The following is a 12,447-nucleotide window of genomic DNA, read 5'->3' on the forward strand; positions in this document are numbered from 1 at the left end:
TAGATAAATCAGTTATTCGACTTCCGCATTTAAGAAAATAACACTATTTAAGGGATTAAACTGAATGTTTGCTTCTTTGAAATGTAAAAGTCACGTTTCAACGGACTTTCCAGTTTTGTTATCTTTTGGGAATTTGTCAGATCCCTACTTCTTAAATAAACAACTGAAACACTAATTGTGCCTCTGATAAAAAAAAATCATATTAACACAACCTTAAAAAAGAATTACGGACTCCCAAATTATTCAACAAAATAATAAAACATCAACAGAAACAAGTAATATCAAGTCCATAATATTCAGGGAAATTATGAATTCAGCCCGGCAATCATGGACAAGACACACCTATCCGGATTTTTAAAATAGTAAAAGATTGAATAGCAGACCTTTGAAAAAAATTGTAGTGCATATGAAATGCAATTCTAAGATTATATTCAATACTTCATTGGAAAAGTGGTACAGTTTTAGCCGTAAAAGGAGTTTTTATCGGAAATTGCATTGTCAATATTAACAGAATTGCAACCTGTTAGTGGTAAGATAAATCAGTTATTCCAATTACGTATTTAAGAAAATAACACTATTTAAGGGATTAAACTGAATGTTTGCTTCTTTGAAATGTAAAAGTCAAGTTTCAACGGACTTTCCAGTTTTGTTATCTTTTGGGGATTTTGTCAGATCCCTACTTCTTAAATAAACAACTAAAACACTAATTTTGCCTCTTATATAAATAAAATCATATTAACACAACCTTAAAAAAGAATTACAGACTCCCAAATAATTCAACGAAATAATAAAACATCAACAGAAACAAGTAATTTCAAGTCCAAAATATTCAGGGAAATTATGTATTCAGCCCAATCATGGACAGGACACAACTATCCGGATTTTTTTAAAAGAGAAAAAGATTGGATAGCAGAGATTGTTGAAAGTTTAAACAATATTGTTTTTAACAATCAAAACCAAACTGCATGCCACTAACATTGACTAATTATATATATAATGACCTGCATTTGAAGTCAAATTTGTTGATTAAAAGCTAAAATAAAATAACTACACCATACGAACTTTTGACGACTAATCTTAAATTCAAGTAAAATCATTTTTCTAGGATGGGTCAATTTTTAGCCGTATATCATGAAGTGAAATTAAACTCTTAATAATCGACTTTTTACTATTCTGTCACCCACTATCTACTGTGCTGACAAGTAAATTATCAGTCAGAAAGATCAAAGGTAAATTTCTAAAATTATAGCTATAATAAGGCATGTAACCGTATGACCTTCATATCATGCATATCAGTCCCATCTTTATATATTGTTTTCTAAAGTTTTGTTTTGCACTCCTTTAAATCCTTGTGAATTATGTGATTCACATGCAAACACATACAAAAATATGTTAATATAGTATAAAGGGATGCCTACATACAAAATATTAATAAAAATCTTAATTACAATTTTATCAAATTGTAGTCCGATATAACACTGAGGCATATGACCTCACTTTTAACATTTTAAATAGCAGTATGCCAGTCATCATAAAATGATTTTTTTTATTGAGAACATCTGTTTAACTTATGTTTCTTTTAATATGTAACTTAATGAGTGTGAGTGTTATTTTTTTTTTGTTCATTAACATTAATAATGTGTTAACTTTCGAAACACACATACACTGTATTTATATTCTTTTTCGTTTTCTTTGCTGTGAATACCACTGTCACTCTTGTATAATTATAATCAATTTGAAGTTCTATTGTCAGTTTACTGTATTAATACTGTATGCCATATAGCCATTAATGTAAAATTAATGTGTTTATGCTAATAAATATTGTCTATCAGATTTGAATTGTCTGGTATGTCATAAAACCTATATTCGACGTTGATGGTGCTCTATACACGGCTGGTAATCTACACACGCAGAACATTTGGTTCTGCAATGAAAACTGTGAGAGGATTTTCCGGTTGTGATTGAGTGGAGCAATTGTCACCGCTTCAAAGGATATAGACATTTCTAAATCGCAATTTTCTTATTCGACTGATCAAAATATTGAAAATCGGAGAATGCTATGATGTGGTGAATACTTTAACAAAGATATACATGTGTCATTTACTGTTGTACGTGGAGTTGAACTCCTACAAAATTAGTTGCCACACGAAATTTTGCCTAAAAAAGTGACATTTAAATTTTGAAATGGTTCTAATTACAGACCATACAGTTCAAATTTACTTTTTATTCTGTCAATGGGTATGAATGTCGATTTGGGCAGCGTGTACGCTGTCCCGTGTTGATCGACATCTTAATAAATCTAAAAACCTCATATGTTTATTATGTCATGCGTGAGGGGATGCGTGTTATGTTTTCTCATATTTTCTATTTTCTTCTGCTTGTATGTTTAAAATATATCGCAATGGCTCTTAAGGGTCAATGATTTATTGTGTACAAAATATACCTTCATGTGCTTCTTTTTGAGTAAAACGAGGTCGAAATTTTGTATATTTGCTCAAAATTCAGATTTGTGGCCGTAATTTCTTTTTCGAAAGAAAGACATACCTTTTTTGTTATAAAAGATAAACACAAACTGTTTTTTTGTTAAATAATCGGTAATTTCTGTGTTTTAAAAATATCCTAAAAAATATGCAATTTTTTATTCAAAAATAACTCATATTTATCAAATGTTCATGAATTGAGGAAAAAACGTTTTTTTTTACTGCATGCTTATCAAAATTAAAAAAAATCCTCTATTTACAGTTTTATAAAATTTGGGTCACATAATCTCCCTGCAAAATGAAACAAAATGCCGTTTTGAAAAATAGGGGTTCATGAACTCGTTTTCAAATTAAATAAGTTTGAATGATAAAAATCAGTCGAAAGATGCATCTTTTCCCGATGTCACAGTTTGACGTCGCGAAAATAACAAATTACGTTAGCAACGTCACTGCCTTGACTGTAACTGTATCGTATGCCCTTAACTAGGATATTTTCAGATTAATTTTGTACAGTTTTTACTAGTTGGGAATTAAACTTTATAAACATAAAGAGAATGCTCAGAAACAAAAAATAATTTGGTAAATGTATAGAAGTAAAAGACCAGACACTTGTCTCAGATTTTTTTTAACTTATATACCTTTTTATACTGCAATGACCCCAACTGACCTATAAGCCCCGCCTCCTTGTTGTATTTCATCAACAACATCACGTCACGACCATGACAACGTAAAGTAACAATGGTCAAACTTTTTTTAATTTAAACTTTTATGTCTTCAAATTGGTTATTTATATATCATGTTTATCAAATGTTATTAATTAAGTTCATTTTTCCTTTCTAATTCCTTAATACGCCAATGTCTTACCACCTGGACTACGCTCATAGGAAAATACCACTAAATGGTACCCCAAGAGGGAAATTCCAAACACTTTTTTCAACAATTTTTGTTACATGTTTTTTTCATTTTTCATTTTTTTTTTTTTACGATTTCAGTATAAAGACAATATACGTATAGTGTTTTGAAATATGAAATTTATTTTTATTCGGCACGAAACGGTAGAACCTCGCATTTTTCCCATTTCTAAGCCTCGTACAAATAAATTTCACATTTCAAGACACTATACGTATGTTGTCTAATTATGTGCTTTGTGAGTTTGCAGCATATATACAAGTCAAAGATATTGGTCAGTAGTTCTCAGCTCGATATTTATCTCCTGTCTTGAAGACTGGGCTAACATTGACATTCCTCCAGTCAGATTGTACGTCTCCATGGTCTCCATTCATGTTTGAAAGAAAAGTTTAAAATAGGGGCGAAAGATACCAGAGGGAAATTCAAACTCATAGTTAAAAAAATAAACTGACAACGCCATGACTTAAAAAGAAAAAAGACAAACAGAAAGACAATAGTACTAGTACACAAGATACAACTAAAAAATCTAAAGACTTAGCAATACGAACCCCCACCTAAAAGAAAGGATGATCTCAAGAGCTCCAGAAAGGTAACCAGATCTTTCTCCACATATGGCATTCGTTGTGTTACTCATATAATTACAAACCTGGTAATTATGATAGTCAAATTCGGTAGGTGGCCGTATTCGTGGAAAAGGAACAGAATTGTAATTAGGAACATTTCCGATATCATCTGTGAAACGGATATTCCATACCGGTCAACCAATTCGTGATAGCGTCCGTAAAACTCTTAGTTTGATAGCTTTCTTGTAAGCAGCAATTCTCTATCAAGGAAACCGAGATAGACATTACAAGCCTAGGAATATCGTATCAATTGAGAGATATACACTCTGTATGCAGAAGCTGCTGGAATGTTGCTACATAGAAATGGAAAGTTTAAAATTAGGAAGCTAGAATTATCTCTTTTATAGTAAAGTTTTGCTTCCAACCGACCCTTATTGACTGTTTATAGATGTAAGTCAAAATATGACACATACATAGTTGGTATTGCTTTGTTTCATAAAAAGAACGGCCAACTTCGATACAAGTATCTTGTCTGTAAGAGGAATAGATACTACTTTTTTACGGATCACTGATTCATACAAAAAGTTCTCTGAAATTGACATTATCAAGATGCTTGATTTCTTGATAACCAAGTTTATTAAGTTTGGATGATATGTTTTTCAACAGACTGTCGGCATTCCAATGGGAACAAATTGTCCCCCTCTTCTTGCTGACTTGTTTTTTTATTATTATGAGGCCTACTTCATTCAGGAAATTCTTAAGAAAAAAAGATAAGAAGTTGGCATAAGTTTTAACGTTACTTTCCGCTATATAGATGATGTTCTCTCATTAATTATTTTTTTAATTTGGTGACTTTGGCGGCTGAACGCATCTATCCCATCGAACTGGAGATAAAGGATACAACATATACAATTAATTCGGCGTCCTATCTTGAATTACATTTAGAAATTGGCAATGAGGGTCGATTGAAAACAAAACTTTACGACAAAAGAGATGATTTCAGCTTTCCAATAGTGAACTTTCCAGTTTTAAGTAGCAACATTCCAGCAGCACCTGCATACCGGGTATAAATCTCCCAATTGTTACGATATTCCCGTGCTTGAATTTCCTATCCTATAGAGGGTTCCTGCTCACAAGGAAGCTATTACACCAAGATTTCCAAATGATGAAGTTGAAATCATTCCTTAGTAAAATTTACAAACGCCATTACAATCGCGAGTTGGTTGACCATTATGGATTATTGGAAAAAATAAGTAACCGTTTCACAGTTGATATCGGATATGTTCCTTACGTCTTTACTACAATTCCCTTCCCTTTCGTGAATTGACCTACAGAATTAGACTAGTAACTTGGTTTGAAATAACAGAAGCAACACAACGGATGCTATATGTGGAGCAGGATCTTCTAACAATTCCGGAGCACCTGAGATTATCCCCAGTTTTTGTTGGAGTTCGTGTTGCTTAGTCTTTAGTTTTCTTTGTTGTCTCATGAGTACTATTATTTGTGTATGTCTTTTTTTAGCCATGTCGTTGTCAGTATGTTTTCGATTTATGATTTTGAGTGACCCTCTGGTATCTTTCGCCCCTCTTTGACTGTATCTAAGTTATCATTTATCTCTAGATCGATATGATAGATGAGTTCAATAAAGTCACTAAATTTTGATTCATTTATTGAGAGAACATCATCTCTATACTTAGGATTCATCTTATTTCATGGGTGCCAATTTTTGTGGATTGAACAAAACTTACACTTTCTTGACATTTAGTTTCGTGGTTCTGTCAAAGTCTGCAAGCAAGCATATCGTCACGTATCACTAGTGCCAACGTAATACACAGGATGTCAAAGTATGATATTGTCTTCAGTGAATTAGACACCAAGCATATATCAAGGAATCAAAAACAAAGAAAACTCCCCTTATGGTATAGGAAAGCTAATTATGAAACTATCAAACAGAATATGAATGAAATTCATCACAAGATCATAGAATAAAGCTGAAAATAGGGTCCAGCGGGGGATATCTTGATACTGTTCATATCCAAGCTTAAACAGAGTTTAATCAACTAAGCAATTTATTCTATTACAATGAAAATTTTAATAGGTAGGGTACCATGTATTGCCAGGCAGTACTCATACAATGCTTGTTTAAAGTAAAACATGGATTACGGTACATTTTATTTTAACAATAACAAATTCCAAAGTGTTTTGATTTTAAGGATCATTTGCCACAACCTATATCTTTGTTATTGAAATAACCTGATATATTTTTTTCAGTCTTACAATAGTGTGTATATTCACCAACCAACGTACATTGCTCCCAGGCATTGAGTCATCAATATATTAAAAGATTTAATAATTTAGCGATGGAGAAAACGTGGCCATTTAATATCTTCTTAATTGCATCAATTGCTATTTTAAACTTGTTTGGTGATGCAACTGCAATCGGATGTGATGAAAGTATGTATAAAATAATTTTAACCAAACTGATTGTTATACTGTTTTTAATTTGGCTTAAACGCTCACATGATTCGTGTTGGTCACACTAGATTTTTTATCTATTTTTCTGTTGATTCTCTTTATACTATATGTATATGAGGACTCTCAGGAAGATTAGTTTTAACTAATGGGATCATCCTCTTGAAATAAAGATTCTTTATTTTATTTATTTATTTATATCGATAAGATTAAATATATCAGAAGAACTCAAATTGAATCAATGCAACGAGGTTTTAGGATGTAACACAATAATAACAGATATAATCAGCAATATGGAAAGTTAAAACATATGTAACTCCCTCAAAACAGAAGCCTCGCATATTAAAAAAATGCTAAAAATAACTTAATTTTGATCAAAATAAACTTATATGTAGGTCTCTTTTCAGTGAATTGAATACTTAAAACCTCACCAAGTCTGACGAACAACATGTTACGACGTTTATTAAAGAGGAACAAAAGATATCAGAGGGATAGTCACACTCATAGATCGAAAATAAACTGACAACGCCATGGCTAAAGATTAAAAGACAAATAGACAAATAATAGCACGGAAGACACAACATAGAAAACTAAAGGATAAGCAAAACGAATCCCACCAAAAACTGGGGGTTATCTAATTACAGATCTCTTTTAGCCTTCCGTTTATATTCTCCTGTTGTGTAGTTTTAAAATTATTTCATGTACGTGGTTATGACTTTGAGATGGAAATAAGATAACGACCTTTTTAAAGAGATGTAATCCCTGGAAATAAACTGATTTGAAATAGGATTATAAAAATCATTTACAAATTATATACTAGTATGTAATTATAACCCATTTATTAAGTAGTTTGGTGGACGGTTAAACAGAAGACTTTAGTATTTGGAACAGATGTAAAATTGGTGTGCAAAAAAACAGATGATACAGATTTTTGTATAAACTGTTCAAAAATATGGACTGGAGGCCATGATCAGTCACTACTGTCCCTTAATGGATATACATCAAAGGAATCTTCGAAGTATTGGCCGACAATAGGAAAGGATGAATTTGTAATAACTATCAAAAAAATCAACAAGCAAGATTTAAACCAAGAGTACTCATGTATCTATCAATATATTTTCAATACTTTATATTGGGCAAAAGATCTTCTTTGACCATACTAGTAATTGTCTCTGGTCTACCAACTACGAAATGTACTGAATTGGCGGTTTGAAAAAAGAACGTGCTAAATATTGCAATTGGTTTGATCGAAATGTTATTCGTTTAATATTATGTTAACTTTATACATGTTATAAGTAACTGTACTTTTGCTTTTTTGTTGTGGCAATGTATAAAGTCCCTGCCATGTTCAGTATTTTTTATTTTGTTAGTCGATTTTTTACTGGATTTTTGTGACAAAAATGTCGGTTATTGATTTGAGATGTACGGCGGGCTGCCAGGCGGTCGGGCGACGTGACCGGGCGGGCTGCAGCCAAATTTTGTCCGTGCATTTACTCATTAATCGTTCAACCGAAGTTTTTAAAATTTTAATATGTTGTAACTAACAACAAAATGAAAGTCAAGTTCATTGATTTGCAAATAAATCAGGTCGTTAGTTTTATTGTTTGAATTGTTTTATACGACCTATAGTGTAGGACTCTAAAGTCCGATGGGAACGCTAAAGTACGATTGTCACGCTAAAGTGCATTGGTCTACGCTAACGTGCGATGTTTCCATACACTAAAGTCTGATGGTCTTCGAAAATATAGACATTAGAAACGTAGTCCGATAATGACGTTAAGGTGGTATGGATGTCTTCCTCCATCTTGAATTGTAAAAAATAGAGAACCAAAGGTCCAAATTTTCCATCAAATTAGCAAAATTTGATGCAGGAATGCAGATATTTAATGTGAAATTTTATTTATAAGTACCAATCTATAAGAATATAACTTATAAATATAAAAATATTTTTGAAAAATGTTAACTTTTTTTGGTTGTTTTTAGTTTTTTTTAATTGTCATTTTAAGGGGAGGTTACTCCAAAACTGCATTTTCTGAAGGATTCTACATGGAATTTTCCTATTTGTATTTTAGCCGGAAAAAACGTACGGTGTCCCTATCTTTCCTTTCTAAAAGCTATCATTTCCTGAAGTATTTAATAATTCTATCATTTTGTTTAGTTTCTAATCACAAAATGGTCTATTTTCCTGTATAATCCACACAAAATGTGCCTTTTTGTCCCGTCCTGTAGCTTAAGAACATGCACGGTGACCTATCGTTTCTATTATACTTTTCGACATGTATCAATATATACTACGTTTTGACAAAGTATGAACAAATTCTATCATTTTTATTTTAGACTCCCATACCACCGTAACAGTCATTTATACAAACTAAAAATGAACATGCCGGAAGATAAATCAGGAACATTCGATTCACAAGTTTTACACAAAATGTCCAAGACTTACGAGTAATTGATTAAATTAACCGAAACGGATTCATATAAGCTTGTTTTTGGATTCTATTAATTATTCACTTGTATTAATATGTCAATGTCCATTTCGGCGTTTTGCATTTGCGCCGATCTGCATTTCATTTGCGCTGATTTTTTTTTCTCAATAGCGCCGATTTGTTTTTTTCATTTGCGCCGTTTTTTACAGGTAAATTACATGTGAATAGATATAAGAAGATATGGTATGAGACTAAGTGCCAATGAGACAACTCTCCATTCAAGTCATGTTATTTTTCCTTTATCATTATACACCTCTTCGGTTAACCACTTGTACACATGTAATGAATTGTCAATCATATATATAACTGTTATTCCCTGCTCATCATGAAGAGGTGGAAGAATGCCTACAAGATACATCTCCAGACTTTTTCCTTGACTGTACCCGTCACGAGCTCTTTAGCCTCTGTCTTTCGGTCAACTGCCACATGATTATGCTCGTTCTGTGTTCTGACAATAGTCAGACCATCAGAATCCGTGGTGACTCTGGCTTTACACGATTTTATGGTACTTTGCAAGATACGTTGTTATGTTTCAGGACACCGACTTTCCAATATGTATTGCCATCGGCTTGTTTCAGTGTACAATATGTCCATCATGTTTTCAACGAAGTTCCAGAACAATATGAATCAAAATTAACTTATACATAAGTGAACGACATTTATAACCAGATTTTACCAATGGTATAGACAAAGTACATGTACAAGTATTAACTTACCTGTAAATCTAATTAGGAGCAAATATAAAATCGGCGCAAATGAAAGAATGAAATTGTTTAAAATCGGCGCAAATGAAAGAATGATTTTTTTTTAAATCGACGCAAATGTCATACGCCCGTCCATTTGTGTACATTACTTAATCTGAATTAACTTAATGAAATATGTTCTTTGCCGGCTAAATCACAATATGTTAATTTTTTTCGATTGCTGGTAGCACTTGTATCCTACAGTCGACCATAAAATTATAAAATTTCATGAAATGTTTCACAATAAGACCCCTGATTATTTAAGCGACATTATCCCTCAACAATTGTTCAATATTCATAATTATGACACACGACGAACGAATGACACGCAACATATAAAGTGTAGAACTGCATTTTACCAAAAATCTTTTCTCCCCTCGGTTATTCGATCCTGGAATGCTATTCCGGACGATATCAGACTAAGTCCATCTAAGTTTACACTTACAAGTTACCTTTATCAAAATGTAAGAAAAATGCCAAATTATTATTTTTATGGAGACAGGAAAGGACAAATACATGCCAGACTTCGGATGGATTGTAGCAATCTGAACGAACATTTATTTAAGAAAAATTTTGTAGAAAGTAAAAACTGTACTTGTGGTAGAATCGAGAGCAGTAAGCATTTTCTCCTCGAGTGTAATAATTACTCCCTTGTCCGAAAACGTACGATAGAAAAAATTCCCTTCCCATACAATATAGAAACACTCCTATTTGGCTGCAATAACCTCAATCAAGAGGAAAGTGTACTCGTGTTTAAACAAGTGCAACAATTTTTGGTAGATTCGAAGCGTTTTGGCTAATAGCGTCGTTCGTGCATGATAAAGATCGTAATTGGGTGAGTCAGTCTTGACAAAGTCCTGTAAACACACTCCGCCGCCGGTACATATATATATAGGAAAGATCTGATAAAAAAAAATCAACTTTTTTATTTGTTATTTCCCTTTATCTTTTTTTCTACAGGGAGACGGATTAATATAAGGGAAACCTTGTTTCCGAATCCTTTTGTAATATGTTATCACTGTATTTATATGTGTATGCCATGTACATGATTTTTTGAAATAAAATATGTTTAAAGTACAGTCGACCATTTTACCAAATAAATACAAAACAGTATGCACGTACTTATCCTATTTTTATTTGAAGCGACCGGATACATGCGAATCGTTGTATATGTGGCAGTTTACTTTGTGATCCCCGTTAAAATGCCGTCGATTTTAAAGAAGAGTAACGTCGGTCAAATAGAGATACATGTTTTATGCGTGAACTATAAATTGTCTGCTTAAGGTGGTATGGGAGTCTAAAATAAAAATGATAGAATTTGTTCATACTTTGTCAAAATGTAGTATCTATTGATACATGTTCAAAAATATTATAAAAATGATAGGTTACCGCGCATTTTCTCAAGCTACAGGTTGTGACAAAATGACAAATTTTGTATGGACTATACAGGAAAAAACAACATTTTGTGAATAGAAACTAAACAAAATGATAGAATTGTAAAATAAATTAGGAACAGATTGCTTTCAGACAATGCTTTGAGAATATCAAAAGAAAAGATAGGGTCACCGTACGTTTTTTTTCCGGCTAAAAGACAAAATAGAAAAATTTCATGTAGAGTCTTTCAGAAAATGCACTGTTTTAGAGTTACCTCCCCTTAAATTACCAATTCGAAAATATTCAAAAACCACCAAATATAATCTACACTTGTAAAAATATTAATATTTCTAAGTTATATTTTTATGAATTGGTTCTTTTAAATGAAAATTCACATTAAATATCTGCATTCCTGCATAAAATTTTGCTAACTTGATAGAAAATATGGACCTTAGATTCTCTGTTTTTTACAATCCAAGACGGCGAAAGACACCCATACCACCTTAAACATAAGTTTGTACTGTACATTTTAGGAAAATAAAACATTTATTTGTACTCGCTAAGAAAAAAGACGAAGCTCGGTGAACATTGCATTTCTCTCGCATTTAGATTAAAGCTTATACAAATAAATGTTGCATATTCCGTCAATGAACGAATTTTGTATTTTTAACTTTCAATGACAAATATAAGGGAGGTTGTATGTAACATTAGTGTGAACGACAATCTACACCCATTATCCAAATATTCAATACGCTTCTAGTTGTTGAAAAAATTATTTTACATGAAATATAATATTTACAAAACATAAATTACCAGTTAAACCTTTATAGCAATTTTGACTTGGTCGGACTTGTTAATTAGGAAACACTCACTTTAGCCTACCGTTAAATACATTTTGTACCTTAACATAATAGCTTTTGCAAAACTACTTTTTAAACCTCGATGTTTTAATTCTTCGAATCTTACCCTTTGGACCATCGCACTTTAGTGTGATACATCATCGTACTTTAGCAAACAAACAACCATCGCACTTTAGCGTGAGACACCATCGTACTTTGGCGTACACCATCGCACTTTAGCGTGACCATCGCACTTTAGAGTCTTACATATATTTGTGCTTGTCAATCAATAGCGCTGTAAAATCAGTATTGTGCAAAACTTCCCTTATTTTTTTTAAATTATCACAAGTATCACATGTTCTCAGTAAGGTGCATGTCCCTTGTTTATATTGATTACATGGAAATTTGTACTGTCTGTAAGGACTCTCACGTGTACAAATCTTTTTGGAATTTCCGAAACTTACATATCTTCGGTTTATATCAGCAAAAGCTTTGACACGTTCAAAAATAAAAGTGTTGATCAAATATTCGTAATAAATTATTCCCTTGGAAAGAATAATTATAGCGAAAATCGCATT

This window comes from Mytilus trossulus, chromosome 6 (assembly GCF_036588685.1).
Source record: "Mytilus trossulus isolate FHL-02 chromosome 6, PNRI_Mtr1.1.1.hap1, whole genome shotgun sequence".
NCBI classification, from domain to species: domain Eukaryota; kingdom Metazoa; phylum Mollusca; class Bivalvia; order Mytilida; family Mytilidae; genus Mytilus; species Mytilus trossulus.